Source organism: Symphalangus syndactylus, chromosome 3 (genome assembly GCF_028878055.3).
Source record: "Symphalangus syndactylus isolate Jambi chromosome 3, NHGRI_mSymSyn1-v2.1_pri, whole genome shotgun sequence".
Taxonomy (NCBI): Eukaryota; Metazoa; Chordata; class Mammalia; order Primates; family Hylobatidae; genus Symphalangus; species Symphalangus syndactylus.
The window spans coordinates 123,141,120-123,162,469 of NC_072425.2; the positions used below are offsets into that span (position 1 = coordinate 123,141,120).

At 38.4% G+C, this 21,350-nt stretch overlaps 1 long non-coding RNA gene across 4 annotated transcripts in view; it reads left to right on the top strand.

Moving 5' to 3' along the window:
- The window catches only part of LOC134736216 (uncharacterized), a 361,707-nt gene that overhangs the window by 62,243 nt on the left and 278,114 nt on the right, over positions 1 to 21,350 (top strand). The gene's annotated exons all lie outside the window — the stretch shown is intronic.

The window sequence follows — 21,350 nt, forward strand, 5'->3', positions numbered from 1 at the left end:
AAAAACCAACCATATCAACACGTTGACCTTGAACTTCCAGCCTCCAGAATTGTGAGAAAATAAATTTCTATTGTCAAACACATCTAGTCTGTGGTACTTTGTTATGGCAGCCCAAATAAACTAAAACAGTATAAAAAAAAGATATTTTATTGAGTTTTATTTAAATATCCTTAATGATTAATAATATTGAGTATTTTTGGTTCATTTTGCCATCTGTATCTCTTCTATAGTAAACTGTTCAAATCTTTTGTCCATTTTTTAAATTGAGTTTTTTGTCTTTTTATTACTGATTTCTAAGTATTCCTTACATATTCTGGATACCGGTCCTTTATTAGATATGTGCTTTACAAATATTTACTCCATATTTGTGGCCTGTCTTCTTAATAGTGTCTTTTGAAACAAATTTTTAAATTTTGATTAAGTTGAATTTATTATTTTTTCATTTACAGTTTATGCTTTTCATTGATGTTATTTTGATTTTTACAACTTTATTGAGATACAATTGATGCAAAATAAACTGTACACATTTTAATTGTACAATTTGGTAATATGTGACATGTATATATCTTTGAAAGAATTACTGCCATTAAAATGATAGACATTTCTATCACTCCCTTCAAAATAAAATTTCCTCTTGTCCTTGTGCAAACTATCCCTTCCTTCATCCCACTCCCAGGCAACTAATGAAATTCTTTGTCACTATAAATTAGTTTAAATATTGTAGAATTTCTATGAATTAAATCACACAGTACGTACTTTTTTTTTTTGCATAGCTTCTTTCATTCAGATAAGTGATTCTGAGGTTTATCCATGTTTATGTGTATATCAATAATAATAATTCATTCCTTTTATTCCATTCATTATCATAAATTGTTAATCAATTTATCTTGGCGGACAGTTTAATGCTTGTCATACTTGAAAAATTTACTACACAAAGACATTGGCTGAAAGGGAATGCAATATTGACCTCACTTATTGAATTGCCCTACTAGTTTTTCAAACTCTCTATCACAAAACAAAGACAATTGGTTTTGTTAAAATCTCAATCTGTCCCCATGTCAGTCTGTTGACATTACGAGTTAAATAGATAATATAAGTATGTTACATCCAACTGTAGCTGTTTATTGAAATTTTTTTAACTAAAATATTACTAAGTGGGTTACAAAATTCTGCTTCTGTTTTAAGCACGTAGAGAAAAGAGATTTTACAAGTGACGCATTTATATTTTGGGCATTAAAATCACTTAATATGAAAACATTTCAAAGCAATCTGTTTTTAAATGTTCTCTCCTTTGTCCAATTTTCTTCCAAATAGTAGCAGCTACTTTTTCATTTATTGGTTAAATATCTTGAAGTTAAATATTTAGTGTTTGTTTTTCTGAAAATTTCTGTTAGCTAGCAGAATATGGGCTTGAATTTGTCATTACAGTAATTAAAAACAAAATGAATGTGTGCCTTTTTGAAAAAGGAAAATGAACAATGCACCTTTATGTTTGCTTGGCAAATCTCTTAAGTACTTGGCACAAAATGACCAGAAAACCTTTTTGGGATATAAAAGATTTTTAAGGTCATTTCTTATTTATTTCATTACACAATATTGTATGACACTATAATTTGAGGATCTCTTAAAATACATAAAATTAACCACACCAATAACATTCTGTAGCACTTTATGCATGTCTATTTTCAACTTCTGTGCCAAAGAGACTAATAATCCAATAGATTAATTTCAAATGTGCTATTGCACCTGTAATTTTACTTAAAACAATTTTGTAAAGGAAACTGAACTTAAATCAGGTATATCAAGAGTGATTACATTTATATGGCTTTTCCATAATGTAATTTTTACTTTGATAATATATCTTCTTCAGTACCTTTAAATAGCTCAGAAAAAGCTGTTTCATTATTAAAACAGAATCCAGAAAATACCATAAGCTGAGACATTACTTTTAATTGTAATTTCAGCCAACTCTATAGCAAACCTCCCATATAATACTCATTTTTTCAATTCTTTAGCAATATTTTCTATGAATAGTCCAACACTAATTAAGGACAAAAAATTGACCACATTATTTTCTGCTTATTTCATTTTTTAAAAATCCTGACATGACAGTGAATGATGTGCTTTCTTAATGATAGTATATTTTGTCTTCGTTATTAAGTACAAAACCTAGAAGAAGGTTCTAAACTTTATCTTCAAATTGGTGTAATTTTGTAAATACAGAATTGGATTTTACATGATTATAAATACTGGTGGGGAAATGTAGAAGTATGTCTTGTATCTTCAGAGTATAGATGCTTTTTATAAAGAAAATTCTGACTAATTGTGATGGCTTCATTCTATCAGTCAGTACTTTTAGGTATAATAAGTACTCAATATACATAGAGGTTTATTGTGGTGGTAGATATAATATAAATCCATCTTTCAGGCAGTCTTCTTTAAAAGTTAGATTTTTTTTAAGCTAAATTTTTGTTAGTTTTAATTAGATCATTGTTGATGATTATGTCTGAAATGAGTGGTGAAGAGCTTATACTAGGAGAGAATTGTCAGTCTTGCCATTAATAGTTGACCACAGATCTAGACCTTCAAGAGTGGAGAAAGGTATATTCATTCACTGGCATCCTATTGAACCAATAAAACAATAGGTATGTTGCTACATAAAGAAATGTGTAAAATAAAGTGCTAATTTATAAAATTTTACAGTCACCATAGTAGAAACTACCTGAAAAAGACAGGAATAGAATACAGAAAAATAAAAAGTGCTCTATAAGAGTGTTCAGATTAAAGATAATTTGCTTTCCTTTAGTAGCCAGAATGTTTATATTGTTTTAATTTTATTGTTTAGAATTATAAGAAAATACATTTGTATCATATTTATTTCTTTTTATCCCTACAAAAATATTCGATTTGTGTGAAAGTTAATTTAGTTTCTATATACAAGTGCTAACTTCCTTACTCTGACAAATACGAATTTTAGAATTTCTTTCAATTATTACTAATTTGATGGGGAAGAAAATTTATCTTGCATTTTTTGCATTTCTATGAATCTTTGTGAAGTGTTTATAAATTGTCTATTCAATTTCATCGTTTATTAATTACTAGGTTATGAGAGGCTTCCTTTGATCACTCTGTACCACACAATTACTTCTGCCTTCATGCCAGTGCCTGGCTTAGGTTTTTATTTTCCATGGTACTTACCTGTCTTATATTATGTGTTTATTTTTAATGTATTCTTCTATTTTCTTCAGTGGTGTCAACATTGAATAACAGCTGCCATAGATTAGATAGTTGACAAATAATTGTTGAATGAATGGTAATGGTAAATGTCCTTTACCAATTTTTCTAATAGTGTTGATATTTTGTGTATTAATCTGAAAGATCTCTTTCTATATTAGAGAGATAACATTTAAGCATATGTTACAAATGTATTTTTCAATTTGTTAATAGACTTTATTTTTTATTCTTTTAATTTATTATTTATTAACTGTTTGATAAGAAAGTTTAATACAGTTATCTAGTTAAATGCATTATTTTTATGGTTTCTGTATTTGACGTTTTGCCTGGGAATACTTTCTTCTCCCTCCTTCCTCTCTCCCTTCCTCCCCAACTCCCCCTTCCTCCCCAACTCCCCACCTCCCTCTCTGTTTTGTACTCCCTTCCCGTGTGTGTGTGTGTGTGTGTGTGTGTGTGTGTGTGTATGGGTGTGTTTCAGCCATGGAACTTAGTGTGGCACAGGTGAAATATAAAGACCTAATTTATGGAGACTTCACTTTACCAGCATCACTTGCTATTTAATTAGTCTTTGAAATGCTGCCTTTATGGTATACTAAGAATTCATATAGATTTGCTTTTGTTTCTGGGCTTTCTCTACTCTCCCATGAAGCTACCTATTTGTAGCAGCAGTTTCATTCTTGCTTAGTGTAGTTTTCCTGTATTTTTGAATATTTCATGGATAAATTCCCCTTCCATTTTTTTCAAAATAATATTTTGAATGTTCTTTTTACTTTTATTATTTCTGATGAGCTTTGGAATCCTTTTCTTCATGAAGATATACATATCAATGAGAATAAATTTTGTATGCCTGAAATAGAAATTTGAGCTTTTGGCAGAGGTTGCACTCTGTGCCCTTAGGCTTTTAGACTAGGGACCGCCCTCTGTTGCTACCCCTAAGAACCATGTTAGGAATGAATCACTGTGAGCTCATTCTCTAAGACATGACATATTCTATGGGGTTTTTTTTTTAATGCATTTGTTTTTTAAACTGATAAACTTTCAGGGTTCAGTGAGAGGTTTTTAAATTGAGATTTTAATATTTTTAGTAGGTGCCTGTTCTTATTTTTTAAATGAGGATTTTGAAAACTCTTTTTCTTTTTGCTCCATTTTAAATAAACTACAGTTGATGGCCTAGCAAAAGGCACAGGTGTGAGGATGGTGTATGCTTGTGGAAAAGCTTTGGGATGCCTGGTCTTCTCGCTGGGTAAGAAGCACTGTGTGTTTCTTACACCCTCAAAGCAGATCCCTAACTCTGGTCCCAGATGAAGGCTTTCCTGCTAAATGCAGCAGTCAGGAATGGTTACAAGGGACACAGTACAACCAGTCACTAACTTATTACTCTAGACACGCAAAACAACTAGTCCCAATGTTCTCTGGCAAATTTCATCCACAGTATATTGTCTTGCTTTCATTTTTAAGGTTCAGTCTTAAAACTACAGGAGCACACACTACAGAATGTTCTTGCTGAATTAGCTGACCAAGGGAAAGGGGATAACAATATGTCCCTGTCTAAGTGGCTTTAAGGTATCTGTATTCAAACTCTTCAAATCATTTGACCCTTCAAAAGAAGGGACAGCCTTGCCATTGGTCAGTATATCTTGTCATTAATTACGACATGGTGGTTTCTTTTGTTTGGATCTCTCTTTGAGACAGAGATTTATAAATATGATTACACAACTTTCAAAATTCTGTCAACAGTTTTGTTTTAGGTTGAGCTACTAGTTCCTGAAGCTCTAAGTGACATTCTGACATTTCCTAATCAAATGGGCCTACGGTTTGTGGCTTTGATTTCTCACACTGGCCAAGTGACATAAAGCACTTTGCCATAAGGGGTTTTTAAAAAGTCTTGCATAGTCGTCCTTTTCTGGCTTTCCTTCTACACAAAGGCTTGAGAGAGAAAGCAATGGCAGTACAAATAAATGAAATTTAATAGATTGTTTTAATTTAAAAGCAACAATTCCTCTGGAAATTAATCACATTGGACTGAATGTGAGCTAGGAGAGCAGCAGGACTTACTTCCCAGTCCTGAAAGGATAAAGTTAAAATACTTCTGGAGGCCGGGTACAGTGGCTCACGCCTGTAATCCCAGCACTTTGGGAGGCCGAGGTGGGCAGATCACAAGGTCAGGAGATCGAGACCATCCTGGCTAACACAGTGAAACCCCATCTCTACTAAAAATACAAAAAATTAGCCAGGTGTGGTGGCAGGCGCCTGTAGTCCCAGCTACTCGGGAAACTGAGGCAGGAGAATGGTGTGAACCCGGGAGGCAGAGCTTGCAGTGAGCCAAGATCATGCCACTGCACTCCAGCCTGGGTGACAGAGCGAGACTCCATCTGGATTTAAAAAAAAAAAAAAAAAAAAGTCTAGAACCAGCAGATGGCGCCAAAAGCAACCAAACGCTAATTTCTCTCATTGCTCATTAACATAAGATACTCCCACCAAAGCCATGACAATTTATATTTGTCATGTAAATGACCCAGCATGATGGCAATGATCCAGAAATTACTAGCCCCTTTTCTAGAGACTTCTGCATAATCAGCCTCTTAATTTGCATGTAATTAAAAGTGAATGTAAATGCTGCTAACCAATAGCTCACAAGTGCTGAATCTGGGTCACTACCTATGGGTTGGCTCTGCTTTGCAAGGAGCAGCTCTTGTTGAATAAAAGCTGCTGTCTAGGCTGGGCGTGGTGGCTCACCCCTGTAATCCCAGCACTTTGGAATGCCGAGGAGCGTAGATCATGAGGTCAGGAGATGAAGACTAGCCTGGTTAGCATGGTGAAACCCTGTCTCTACTAAAGATATAAAAAATTAGCCAGGCATGGTGGTGGGCACCTGTAATCCCAGCTACTCGGGAGGCTGAGGCAGGAGAATCACTTGAACCCAGGAGGCGGAGGTTAAAGTTAGCCAAGATCACAACATTTTGCGCCAGCCTGGGCAACAAGAGCGAAACTTAATCTCAAAAAAAAATTAAAAAATTTATCTGGGCATGGTGGCATGTGCCTGTGATGCCAACTACTCAGGAGGCTGTGGCAGGAGAATAGCTTGAACCAGGGAGTCGGAGGTTGCAGTGAGCCAAGATCGCACTACCGCACTCCAGCCTGGTGACAGAGCAAGACGCCATCTCAAAAATAAAAAAGTTGCTAACACCACTGGCTGGCTCTTAAATTTTTCCTAGATGAAGCCAAGAACCCTCATGGGTTAAGCCCCAATTTCAGGGCTTCCTTGTCTACCTGCATCAAATGGACTCGTTGTTAGTAGGCACTCATTTTATTACTTCCAGCTTTGGGAGATCATTTTTCAGAACTCTGTCACTGGTTACCATTCCATCTTTGCAGACGTAGTTTTGTCAGCTCAGCAGATCTAACTTTCTCCATCAGGGTTTCCTGTGGTAGCCTCCTGGCTGGGCTAACTGTGGCTCATACAGAACAAAAGACCTAGCTTTGCAGGTGGGGGTTTTAAAGTTTAGATTCCAAAAAAGTTAGGGTAAGTGCTTGACTTTGTTTCTCATTGTTTTCCTTCTATCATCCTTGAGGATAATAGATAAACAATTTGATTTAATTTATTTGCAGTGTACATCTTCCTTTGAATGACTTCTACCATTCTATCTTAATTTGTGGTTTACTGGAAAGTCTTGGTTCTGTTATGGTGGTCTGTATAACCCATCTCAGATAATCAAACAGCATGGTTTCCTGAATTCAGTGGAAGAACAAATGCTTAAGAGATTTTCAAATATAAAATAATAAAGAAAAAACTATTACTAAATTGAAAAGTCAACGTTTAATTTTTTAAAAATCCACACTTTTAACAGCTTAGTCACTAAGTATATGAATATTAATTGGCTACAAATTATTTTCTGGGTTTGATTTAAAAAACCAAAGGACAGAAAGAGACATCGAGCAACTTAATTCATCCTTCCATCTTCAGTCAGCTCCACAATTGACTTTCTAGAGTCAGAAGAAATACTTTCTATTATTTATTGCAAATTACCTCAGATACTTCATGAAAGTAGGTGGAATATAAAATGTTCCACATGCATTGTATTAGGCATTTTATCAATTCATTTAAAACCCAAGTCAGGCAGGGCGCGTTGGCTCACACCTATAATCCCAGCACTTTGGGAGGCTGAGACAGGTAGATCACGAGATCAGGAGTTCAAGGCCAGCCTGGCCACGATGGTGAAACTCTGTCTCTACCAAAAATACAAAAATTAGCCAGGTGTGATGGCAGGCGCCTATAATCCCAGCTACTCAGGAGGCTGAAGCAGAGAATTGCTTGAACCCAGGAGGCAGAGGTTGCAGTGATCCGAGATCTCACCACTGCACTCCAGCCTGGGTGACAGAGTGTGACTCCATCTCAAAAAACAAAAACAAACTCAAGTCAGATCAAATCGCTCCCATGTTCATACCCTTCAAGGACTTTCCATATTCCTCAGATGGAAAGCCAATAGCCTTAGAGTGACAGGTGTGCTCCAGGGCCATCTGACTTGTCTCTTCTCTGCCTTAGCTTTCCTACTCCTCCTACACTCCTCTTTGACCACATTGATCACCTCACTCTTCCTGGAACCCACCCAAGCGTGCTCTTGCCACAAGACCTTTGCACTAACTATCCCTGTTGTCTAAAATTCTCTTCCTACAAATGTCCCACGTTGTTTTCTCCCTCTTTGTTTGAGTCTTGGATCAACCATCACTTTTTTAGAGAGATGTCCCATGACCACCCTGGAACCATGTAAAATGACAACCCTGGTACCATGTCCCTGCCAGACACACACACACCCCTGTTTTGCTTTTTCTTTACATGATGGCACATATCAAGATTGGTCATGATTTAGTATTTACTTATTTATTTGTTTACTGATGGACTCTTCCGCAGGAACATAAATTCAATGAGGGAAGGATTTTGTTTTCTTCCCTGTTGTATCTCCAGAGTCTGAAACAGTGTCTGGCTATGCTCAGTATTAAGTTAATATTTGTTAAAAACTTTGTGAGGCAGAGAAAACCGAATACTATGTGATGTCACTTATGTGAAATCTTAAAAAGTCAAACTCATAGAAATAGATAATAGAGCAGTGGTTGGCAGGGATCAGGGGTGAGAGATGTTGGTGAAAGGGTACAGACTGTCATTTAAAAGATGAGTAAGTTCTGGGGACTGAAGGTACAGCATGGTGACCATAGTTAGCAATGCTGCGTCATATACTTGAAAGTTGCTAAGGGAATAAATCTTAAGAGTTTTCACCACATACACAAAAAAGATCACTATGTGAAATGAGGGATATGTTAACTAACTTCATAGTGGTTTTGGTAATCATTTCACAATGCATATGTATATCAAATCATCACACAGTATACTTTAAACATACATAATTTAATTTCTCTATTATACCTCAACAAAACTGAAAAAAAAAAGTTGCCCTCCAATTATATGCAGTACTAACACAGTTCTAGGCCCATAATAATACCTTCATTATTATTATTAATTTTATTTTATTTTATTTTATTTTATTTTTTTTTGAGACAGAGTCTCACTGTCGCTGTTGCCCAGGCTGGAGTGCAGTGGCGTGTTCTTGGCTCACTGCAACTTCCGCCTCCTCAGTTCAAGCGATTCACCTCCCGAGTAGCTGGGACTAGAGGTGTGTGCCACCACACCTGGCTAATTTTTGTATTTATAATAGAGATGGGGTTTTACCATGTTGGCCAGGCTGGTCTCACCTTTCTGACTTCAGGTGATCGGCCCGCCTCTGCCTCCCAGAGTGTTGGGATTACAAGTGTAAACTACTGTGCCTGGCCCCCTTTGTTAATATTAATTGAATAAATAATGAAAAACATTTTCACCAAAAAAACCACTTTGTGAAGTAACTTAGATGTCACTATTGTTTGAAAATATGTTTATCTTACTATATATGTTTTATATATGGCAAGGATGGATTATGATTTTAATAAAAAAATTGATTCAAATAAACATACATGTTTCTGGGATAGGCCGTGTGATAGGGGACGCCAAGACAAATTCATTTTACTTCTGCTTACTACTTCATGGCCTCAGGAAAAGCATAAAACATTTGGCAGCAGCAAGAAATCTCCAAATAATTGATAGTTATGAATTATGTAGCAAAAGCAGAGGTAACAGCAAACCATTCTGGTTGTTTTTCACATAGACCTGATTGTTGTTAAGTAGAAAGGAGAAATTGATACAACAAGAATGGAAATAGCACCTATTTGTTATATTAATTAGTTACTTAATATTAACATTTGCCTTTCCTAAATCCTAAATCTGTTCTCACACTGCTAATAAAGACATACCTGAGACTGAGTAATTTATAAAGGAAAGTGGACTCACAGTTTCACATGGCTGAGGAGGCCTCAATACAAGTAATTTATAAAGGAAAATTCCACATGGATTCACAGTTCCACATGGCTGAGGAGGCCTCAATCATGGCAGAAAGTGAAGGAGGAGCAAAGGCATGTCTTACATGGCAGCAGGCAAAAGAACATGTGCAGGAGAACTGCCCTTTATAAAACCATCAGATCTCATGAGACTTATTCACTATCATGAGAAGAGCATGGGATAAACCCACCCTGATGATTCAATTACCTTCCACTGGGTCCCTCCCACAACATGTGGGGATTATTGGACCTACAATTCCAGAGGAAATTTGGTTGGGGACACAGCCAAACCATATCAACTGATATGAAAAAACCTGAAATAATTATAGTAGAAACAGAAGATGAAAAACCATTTTGGCTGGTGCTGTGGCTTACGCCTATAATTCAACAACTTTAGGAGGTTAAGTTGGGAGGATTGCTTTGGTCCAGGAGTTCAAGACTGCAGTGAGCTCTGATTGTGCCACTACATCCAGCCTGAGTGACTGAGAGAGACACTGTCTCTAAAAAATCAAACGAGAAAAAAAGAAAAAGTTTGAACATTTATTCCTAAAGTTTTTTGTACACTGGCATCTTTGATGATGAGTTATGGGCCTTCTTTCCAGAATAATGAGCCTAAACACATAGTACATAAGAATCAAAACGTGAGGGTGTGGGGTGCAGGGGCTCATGCCTGCAATTCAGCACTTTGGAAAGCTGATACAGGAAGATAGCATGAACCCAGCATTTTGAGATAAGCCTGGTCAACTTAATGAGACCATGTCTCTACAAAAAATTTTTAAAAGTAGCCGAATATGATTGTGCATTCTTGTAGTCCCAGCTACTTGAGAGGCCAAGACTGGGGGATTGCTTGGGCTCAGGAGTTTGAGGTTGCAGTGAGCTGTGATTGTGTCACTGCACTCCTGGGTGACAGAGCGAGAGTTCCATCTCTTAAACAGCATATGAGGGATTCTTCATGGACTCCTTTAAGTCCATTCATGGATCCTAGTTTGAATATTTCTGATGTAGAGAAATGCAGAAATATAACCAAGGAAAAGCTAATATTACTGTGATTCCACGTATGTTTATTGCGGCACTATTCACAATAGCAAAGAGTTGGAACCAACCCAAATGTCCAACAACGATAGACTGGATTAAGAAAATGTGGCACATATACACCATGGAATACTATGCAGCCATAAAAAATGATGAGTTCATGTCCTTTGTAGGGACATAGATGAAACTGGAAAACATCATTCTCAGTAAACTATCGCAAGGACAAAAAACCGAACACCGCATGTTCTCACTCAAAGGTGGGAATTGAACAATGAGAACTCATGGACACAGGAAGGGGAACATCACACTCCAGGGACTGTTGTGGGGTGGGGGGAGGGGGGAGGGACAGCATTAGGAGATATACCTAATGCTAAATGACGAGTTAATGAGTGCAACAAACCAACATGGCACATGGATACATATGTAACAAACCTGCACATTGTGCACATGTACCCTAAAACCTAAATAAAAAAATTACTGTGATTCAGCATTGAATTCTACCTGAAGCCTACTGACAAATTAAGAAAAAAAAAAGAAGAAAGGAAAGACAAATTATATAAAAGAAGGAAAGAAGTCATAGAAAAGTGAAAGTTGTCATGTCCTTAGTCTATGCCTCACACTATGCTAGGTTTTTAAAATACATAATATCTCAAGGAATTCCCATCTCACTCATTTGAGAGAGCTGTTGTTATCCACAATTTATACACAGGAAACGAAGAGTGGAAATGGAATTTCAATCCAGGACTCTCTAGTTTCAAAAGGCTATAATCTTTTTAACTTTATAATGAAAGTAAGTATACTGTTCATCCATGAGAAAAGACACATATTTTTCCTTGATGCTAAACTCTAAGAAAAAGGGTCTGAAACTTTCTACAGGCTAGAAAGACAATGGTATTCTATGTTCTCTCCATCCTCCTTTTACTGAGCAGATTACAGTCATAAAACTTGGGAGTGTTATAAGTGTTTAAAAATACTTTCATTTGGAAAAACTCTTCTAGGGCTGGGAAGTTTTATCTGGCAATTAACTTGTGTGTGCTTTGTTGATAGATATTGTGTTTTTATTTCTGATACAATTTCTCCATTTCAAACTATCTTGCTTTGTATACAGAGGCCACTCAGGACATAGCAGTCAACTGATTGACTATATATAGGTCATTTCAGATGGCTCAGATTCCAACCTATTCTAAATAACTTAGAAATCCTAGTTATATTTGGAAAGGATCTTGAGAAATCCAGATGCTTAGCAATAATCCATTGCAGGCAGCATGCATATTAATAGCTAATATTAATTGAGCACTTACTAAGCTCCAGGCTGTGTTTTAAGTACTCTTCATGAATTTCTCTTTCAATCTTCTCAACAGCTATTTAAATTAAGAGCCACTGTTATCTCCATGAGAAAAATGAAGCACAGAAAGTGTTTTCCAAACCATGTATTAACTTAGCCAAAACACTGGTCAGTCTGTCAAATTTTATTCAAATCAACTCAATCAAAGCTATCCAATTAAAATGGAAATAGACAGAATCTTACATCTGTTTTCTAGAGGCCAGAGTAGAATTCTTCCATATAGTGTACTTCCAGCTATTTTGCTAAGACCCCAGTTTCAAATGATTTGGATAATATAAATAATATGTAGAAAAGTCACCCACCTCGCCACACTGCCCTGTCAACATCTTTCTTTGTAGATGTTTTGCATCCTTCTAAGCAGATTGCCAAGGATCAATCAAAAGTAGAACAATTGAGGGATGAGGTTCTAAGGGGCATCTGAAATGACAGCCTTCCATAAGCATAACCTGGCAGATGATGAGCATCCTTTGGAGAATTGGCAACCTTACACGAAAAGGGCAATAGCCATGTTCCATGGCTGATTTCAAAGGATCTTGGCATTTTCTTGTCATATTGAGAGTAAATCATTAGTGAGAGTAACCTTTGGATGTTAACATATCCTACAAAATTAATTAATGCTTAAATTCAGAACTCTATATTGTAAAGACATTTGTCTTCATTTTTGCTAAAAAAAAAAAAAAGGCAGGGAAAAAGTTCAATTGTAACTGTATTTGGCTTCATGTGAGACACGAGCTCTCACTCTAGAACCACCCACCCATGCTCCGTTTACATACACAAATAGCAATTTAGGATGTGTGATGTCTTTTCAGTTTTACTGTCTCCTGAGATAATTGTTGGGCAGATTCAGGACAGAAGTTGCCTAGTTTCTTAGTTTTAATAATGTCTCTAATAATTGGGGTTATTTCTGGCTATACCTGATTTACCTAGGAGGCCATGCACTTACAGGTCAGCTTTGCCTTAACAGATGTGAGCACCAGACCCTCTCCTGCCTCACAATCACAAATGATACTGCACAGGGCACCCTGGGGCTGCATTAAGGGCAGGCAGGGGTGGGAGTAGGAAAGAAGTGTGGGGGCGGTGAGATGGAGGAGTGGAGCTAAGTAGAGATGGATCTGCTAGTGACAGAAAGAGTAAGGATTAAGTGAAGAAGAGGTGACAGAGAAGTCATTGAGTAGAGCAATGCTGGTGCAACTGCTAAGCAGGTTCATGGATAAAGCAGTCTACGTTTTGCGTGAGGCAAGTTCAAAGGGGCACTGTCGGGCTTTGAAATTGTGTCAGCTTGAAGCACTGCTGGGATGAGTTTTATAAGAATTTGTGATCATTTCTGTACAGCCAACCCAATATCAGGAGGAAAGGATGTCACTTTGTTTTAGGACACTTGCATTGACATACAATTGCAAAATGTCTGAGTAGATAGTTTAGTTCTTAAGCATAAGAAAGGTAAATGATTGTTTAAAAATGTACCCAGGATTTCGTTTGTATTCAGGAATAATGAGGCCAGAAGGTGAGAACACAATTGTCATTGAAAAGATAGTTTAGTACTCACAGTTTCCAAAAGGAGGGAACCTTGCCCTGTAGGGCCACGAGAGAGAACACTGAGGTTGGTCACAGGCAGAGAGAGGGGAGGACACTTCAGAAAAGGCATTATTGTGGTTTTCAGGGGAAGGAATTGGTGAGGCAAGGTAAGCAGGCTAAGCAGGTTCAGGGTTGGCTAGTTTGAATGATTTCAGTCAGCTGGAGGGTAGGCCCTTACCCTATCTCCAGTTGTCTGATCCCTAGCCCTGGGTTGACTAAGGAGGGGTGATAGTATCCATGCTGCAAGAAGAGGCAGATGAGGGGTGTGGGCTTTTAACTGGTTAGTTTGCATATGAAGGCACACTTGATGAGAAACCCCTTTGCTATCTATCTCTAGGGGTCTGCTAACCACTGGAGGGGCAGTCTCTCCCTAATCAGCAAAACCTCAGACATCAAAATGTTACTGATAAGGCTGGTCCCCCAAAAGACGGGGTCTTTCTCTGTTTGGTATCAAGAAGCCAATACATGCAACCAAAAGTGAGCATCAAGCAGAGCAAGATTTATTCAATGGCCATGGAATTGAGAATTGAGAGTATAGCTCAGAAATCAACTTCTTAACTAGCGAGGGGCAAGGGGGTTAAATATAGGGTATCTCTAATGAAGGAGTTGGACGTTAATAGCAAGGGGAGGAATATTCATATCTTTTCTGGAAATGGGCAGTGAACTTCTCAGAGCTAGAGTGCTGCCTTCCTTTTTATCTTTTTATGGCTTCTTCTGTTTGTTGTCATGGCAATTGTCAACTGTCATGGCACTGGTGGGAATGTCACTTAGCATGGAAATGAAATTATAATGAAGTCTGAGATCTTTTTGGAGTCATTTGGTGGGCTATTTTGGTTCTAGCCAGTCTCAGCTGGTCTAGTTATACAAGGAACTTTTTTTTTTTTTTTAATCATAGATATCTTGTTTCTTAAGATTAAGCAGAGTTAAGGCAGGGTAGAAATTCAGCCATGTCACATAGGCATTACATCAAGCAACAAATCATCAGATAGAAAAACTACAAAATATGGTTAATGCGATTATGTACAGGGATGCCCCCATTCTCTCTCTGTACACATGGAAAATAAGTGTGCACTAGCAAAACACATCTCCCTGTCCCAACTTCCAAGATTGTCTTTGGGTGGCTCTGGGAGGAGAAAGCCAATGTTGCATGGTTGCATGGAGAAAGAGCAATAGATACTCACTTTGGCTTACCCAAAGTTTGGACAGCCTTGATCTGAAGAGATTGTTAAGTCTTTGTCTGGTTGGGTTCTACTGGGTGATTCTCAGAGGAGAGGCCATTCCTAATGGTTGGACTCTTATGTGCTCCAGGAACTGTATGTTCTCATAGATGTGGCTTCAGCAGTAATGCTGCCACTTTGGTCTGACAAAATTTTTATGAGACATACAAATCAAACCCTTGTATTTTCGTTATAAAAATTATTAAGAAGTGTTTGAAAGATATTCTTTAGCAAAAGCCTGCATTTTCCGTGGCTAATCACCTCTCTTGAGGCTCACTCCTCTGCTCTGCTATCCCATCTTTAAATTATTAGTATAGTGTTTATATTTTCCAAATGGCACTTATGTATACTTATGTGGAAGGGTAATACATTCCATTACTATCTAAATTCTATCCATCTTCCCAGATAGAGCTGGAAGTTTCACTTGTCTCAAGTTGTTCATTCATGCAGTTAATGTCAATTAAGCATCTAGTCTGTGCCAGCGTTGTTTTAGGATAAAACCAAGCACAATGCAGACAATATACCTTCATACTTGGTGCTGATACTCCAAGGAGGAAGTCAGGCAATTAAAAAAAAAAAGAATGTGTCAGATGGTTAGTGTCATAGAGTAAAATAAAATAAGGTGGGAGAACAGAGTGTGAAGTAGATGGGAAATATTGCTACTTTATATATGGTGGCAAGGGCAGGCTTTGCTCATAAGGTGAAAATGCTTGTGTTTTAGTAAGTTTCCCATTGAGAAGGAACAGCATATGTGAATGCCCTGAGATGGGAATGCATTTGGAGTGTCCCAGGAAGAGTAAGGAGACCAGTGTGACTGAAAAGAGTGACAGAGGGAGAAGCAAGAGATAAAACTAGGTAGTAATGGGTGAGGAATTGCGAGAAGACACCATTGGGCCTTGCAAACCAATCTAAGGACTTGAGTGAAAAGGGAAGCTGCAGGCAGGTTTAGAGCAGCAGAGCAGAAAAAAGAAATTCTCATTTTCACAGGATCCTGCTGGCTTCAGAGAAGAATTTGCACAGGTTAAGAGCATAAGAAAGGAGGCCTTGGCCGGGAGCGGTGGCTCACGCTTGTAATCCCAGCACTTTGGGAGAACGAGGCGGGCAGATCACGAGGTCAGGAGATCGAGACCATGATGAAACCCCGTCTCTACTAAAAATACAAAAAATTAGCCGGGCGTGGTGGCGCGCGCCTGTAGTCCCAGCTACTCAGAGAGGCTGAGGCAGGAGAATGGCGTGAACCCAGGAGGCAGAGCTTGCAGTGAGCTGAGATTGCGCCACTGCACTCCAGCCTGGGCGACAGAGCGAGAATCCGTCTCAAAAAAAAAAAAAAAAAAAAAAAAACAGGAGGCCTTTACAGTATTCCAGGTGAAGATGATGAAGGCTTGGACCAGTGATGGAAGTGGATGTGAGGAGAAGAGTCAGGGTGTGGATATATTTTTGAAGGTAGAGCCAGCAGGGTCTGCTGTTGGATCAGATGTGAAATGTAGGAAGACTGAGAAGTCTAAAATAAGTCCAAGGTTATTGACTCAGAAAATGTAAGAGTGAAATTTTCACTAATTGAGCTGGGGAAGCCTGCAGGAGAAGCTAGTTTTGGTGAAACAGGTGCAGAGGGGGTGAAGGTGAGAAGACAGAGGAGCTCAATTTTGGAGACATTAAGTTTGACATAGTGGTTAGACATGCAAATAGAAATGTTGAGTAGGCAGTTAGATACACAAATCTGGAATTCAGGTGAAATATAAAATTGGAAACAATGTAGGTACTATTTATAGGCATGTGACTGAAGATCACATAGGCAGTGAGCAATCGTCACAATAGCCAAAAGGTAGAAATGACTCAAATGCCCATCAACACAGGGGAGGGCCAAGGACCATGCCCTGGGATCAGCAGCACTTAGAGGTGGAGCAGATGAGGAAAAAAAAAAAAAAAGGAAAGGAGATTGTAAAGGAACAGCCAGCAACTTGGCTTAAGCCAAGTTAAGAAAGTGTTTCCAGAAAAAAAGAAAAACGTGCATTATGCATTTAAGACAAGTTAGGTGAGGAAACAAATTGACCACAGGATTTAGCAACATAGAGATTACTGGGAACCTTGACAATATCTGTGTCCGGGGGGTTGCAGAGTTAAAGTCTCTTTGGAGAGAGTTCGAGAGAGAATTGGAGAAGAAAAGTAGAGTGCACACATAGGTATGTAGTTTGAGGAATCTTGCTACAAAAGGGAGCAGAGATACAGGATAGGAGTTGGACTAGAATGTGGATTGAAAAGAGGAAAGTTGTTCAAAATCTTTCTTGAATATTCTGAATCATGTCTCTCTATCCGTATAACTGGCCCAGCATAGATGCTTAGTCAGTGTCTATGATTAGGATAAGTGCATACATTGTGATATATAGACCTGTGGGTATGCTACATCATACTGCTTTGGCATGATTTCATGAATATCTGTCTTGTTTAATCAATGCTGGGTTGAAAGTCACTACTCTGACACCTGACATGAGAAGCAGGATTAAAATGGGTACTGAAATTGTACATGATGTGCATATTTTGGACATAATACATAATCCTCTTAGCCAGTCTTGAAAACAAAATGAAGGTGGGTTTGTTTACCTGCCTATTTTCTTTCTTAGTCTGTGATTCCACCTTTCCAAGGGTGATATCTTTTGGTCTCTGTATCCACAATAACACGTAGTACCTGGGGATCAGAGGCATTTTTAAAAAGTTGATTGGAGGCCGGGCGCGGTGGCTCACGCTTGTAATCCCAGCACTTTGGGAGGCCGAGGCGGGCGGATCACGAGGTCAGGAGATCGAGACCACGGTGAAACCCCGTCTCTACTAAAAAATACAAAAAATTAGCCGGGCGTGGTGGCGGGCGCCTGTAGTCCCAGCTACTCGGAGAGGCTGAGGCAGGAGAATGGCGTGAACCCGGCAGGCGGAGCTTGCAATGAGCCGAGATTGCGCCACTGCACTCCAGCCCGGGCGACAGAGCGAGACTCCATCTCAAAAAAAAAAAAAAAAAAAAAAAAAAGTTGATTGGAAAACATGAGTTAAATGAATGAATAGAAAGTAGTACAGAGGTCTGGTGCTGAATGTTATTACCACCTGAAAGCATACTGACTACATAAGGAGCAGTTCCTTGAACTATCAGGGACTTATCGCTAATGGTAATACCAATGGGGCAAAATCTTTGAAGAAAAGCCATGCATGAAACTCGCGTAAGTCTTCTTGACTTGAACTGGTTGTGGACATCAAAAAATAAGAAGTGATATTTAAGTTTTTAGACGAGATTGAGCATGTTCCAGGTGGTATGGCCAGAGATGATTTTTAAGTTTTCAGACATAAGAGAGTGTTTCCTTAAATCTGTCAGACTTTGAAAATTCTGCTAATCGATTAAAGACTTTACTATTATAATTAGCTTGTTCCTTACAATTCACTGATCCTAATAATTTATTATTAGCAAGAACATTGCTCACCATGGTTAGAATTCCATTAGGGTTCAACACTAATAAATCATGTGCCACTAGATTTAAGTATCCCCAAAACTTTTGATTAAACAAAACCATCACTTGTAACCAATCTTGGTCCTATGTTGACAGAATCCTGCTATGCAAGTCTGATTTTATGACTTTGTGGTCAGCTGACAATAACTTCAAGAGGCAGCACTTAGGTTGCGTATTCACTCTTGAGCCTGTGGTTATCTACTCTGACTCTACCAAAACCTAATACTAAGTCAGGAGCTGTTAATCAAAAGAAGAGTAATTTGTCAGTGATGGCATAGCTTTGCTACAAAATCTTAGAGGATTGCACTGAAACTCTTCTAATAATACTTTCTCCCTATAACATCCTGTTTGCTCCATATACTTCATGCTGTATCAGGCCTATGGGCTCCTAAGTTCCCAGTGATGGAGTTGATTACTTACAGCCTGAAATAGCAAGAGAGATCCTCTTGCTCAGGGCCCATTGACCAAGATATTCGCCTCAGTTTGACTAAACTTTAGATAAGTTTCTTCTTTCTTTCCTTCTTTCCTTTCCTTTCCTTTCCTTCTCTTCTTTCCTTTTCCTTTTCCTTTCTTTCTCATTCTTTCTTCCTCCTCCTCCTCCTCCTTCTTTCTTTCTTCTTTCTTCTTCAGATAGTGTCTCATTCTGTCACCCAAGCTGGAGCGCAGTGGCACAATTTCAGCTCACTGCAGCCTCGACATTCTAGACTTAAGCAATCCTCCCACCTCAGTCTTCTGAGTAAGCTGGAATCACAGGAATGTGCCACTATACCCAGCTTATTTTTTATTCTTTAAATTTTGTAGAGATGGGGGTCTCTTTATGTTGCCTGGGCTGATCTCAGACCCCTAGGCTCAAGTGATCCTTCTGCCTCAGCCTCTCAAAGTGTTGAGATTACAGGCGTGAGCCACTGTGGCTGGCTAGAAATATTTCTACTTCACTAGTGGACCCTAATTTTTTCTTTTCTTTTCTTTTCTTTTCTTTTCTTTTCTTTTCTTTTCTTTTCTTTTCTTTTCTTTTCTTTCTTTCTTTCTTTCTTTCTTTCTTTCTTTCTTTCTTTCCTTTCTTTCAGCACATTTACTTTCAAAAACTTGCAATTGTTAATTCTTTTTCTGGTACTTTGAGATATAAATCTTCTCTTAACCTCCTGCCAGCTTTACAGTCCAGGAAAGTCTTACTCAAGTACTTGGGATGCATCCCCTTGAAAGGTAATTATTAAAAGACATACCACCCCTATCTCTGGGAGGGTAGGAGCCTAACAGTGATGCTCCTGCAATCAGCAAACACAGACGGCCCAATCCCATTTACCAATTCCCCCCAACATCCTTCAGTCGTCAGTACTTCCACTAGCTTACCTAGCTTCTTAAAAATCCTTTTGCCTGCCGGGCGCAGTGGCTTACGCCTATAATCCCAGCACTTTGGGAGGCCGAGGCGGGCGGATCACAAGGTCAGGAGTTCGAGACAATCCTGGCTAACACGGTAAAACCCCGTCTCTACTAAAGATACAAAAAATTAGCCAGGCGAGGTGGCGGGCGCCTGTAGTTCCAGCTACTCCAGAGGCTGAGGCAGCAGAATGGCATGAACCTAGGGGGCGCAGCTTGCAGTGAGCCGAGATCGCACCACTGCACTCCAGCCTGGGCAACAAAGTGAGACTCTGTCTCAAAAAAAAAAAAAAAAAAATCCTTTTGCCTTTTGTTTTAGTGTAGGTGAGTTCAATCTTTGTCTCCTATGGAAATAGTCTGGAATAAAGTTATGCTTGCCTGTTTAATTCTATCCAGTGCATTTTCTCTTTGACACCACTGAGAGCTTATGAATTACTTGGCACATGGGTCAAAATAGCACCACCAAATGCTGTAAATATTGCTTACAAATAAAGAAAAAATGCTGTCAAGTATTGTAAAATAATTCCCAGCTGTTTGAGCAAGCATAATGAACACAGAATTTGTGCTAAGTACATCCATACAGATAAACTGCCCAATATAAAATTATGCTGCTTCTTCCTTTGCCTGACATTCTTAGGATCTATTCCCACACATTCCCTAAGTTTTTGTTGATATATATTAGAAAAATTTTACTATATTTTTGTACAAATCTTGTCTGTAATAATGTGTTCACACATTGTTATAAAGAGCTACATGAGACTGGGTGGTTTATAAAGAAAAGAAGTTTAATTGACTCACAGTTCCACAGGCTGGACAGGAGGTATGGCTGGGGAGGCCTCAGGAAACTTACAATCATGGTGGAAGCTGAAAGAGAAGCAAAGACATCTTCACATGGCAACAGGAGAGAAAGTGAGCAAAGGGGAATGGACTACACACTTTCAACCAACCATATCTGGAGAGAACTCACTATCACAAGAACAGCAAGGGGGAAATCCACCCTCATGATCCAATCACTGCTCACCAGGTCCCTCCCGTAACATTGGTGATCACAATTCAACATGAGATTTGGGTGTGGCCACAGAGCCAAACCATATCATTGTCCTTATAAAATGAACTCTGCGTTTGCTCTTCTGAGGTATGTTTTCATGTCACTCCGGATATACAACTGGAGACAATAAAGGGTAGCAATTTTTAGGCATAAGGACAATTGACATCCTAAGGCAAGATAATGATCATAGGTGAGGTCCTTACAGAGTTTTCAAGCAGGATAAGACCATACTATTCACATAGGGGACAAGGAGTTGTTTCTGCTGACAAAGGGGAATTCTTTGGCTTTTGAAAGTTTGGGATATTCAGATTCATCTAGATTTACCTTAATCACAGATTTCCATTCTTTTACAATAATTGTCCCACTTTTCACATACAAGACTTGGCAAGGCTATAAATTCCACTTATATTGTAGTTAAGCAATTCCAGGTACAACTCTTCATCTAATTTTAAAATTATACCAGCTCTATAGCTGCAAGAAATAAGTTTTTCTGGGTAGTTATAAAACTTCCCTGTACTTCTTACTATGCCTTGAAGCAAGAATACTAAACACCTTACATTTTTTTAGTTCTCAGTGCAGTTGTGAAGCAGCTACCCCACCCCACAGCATTTATA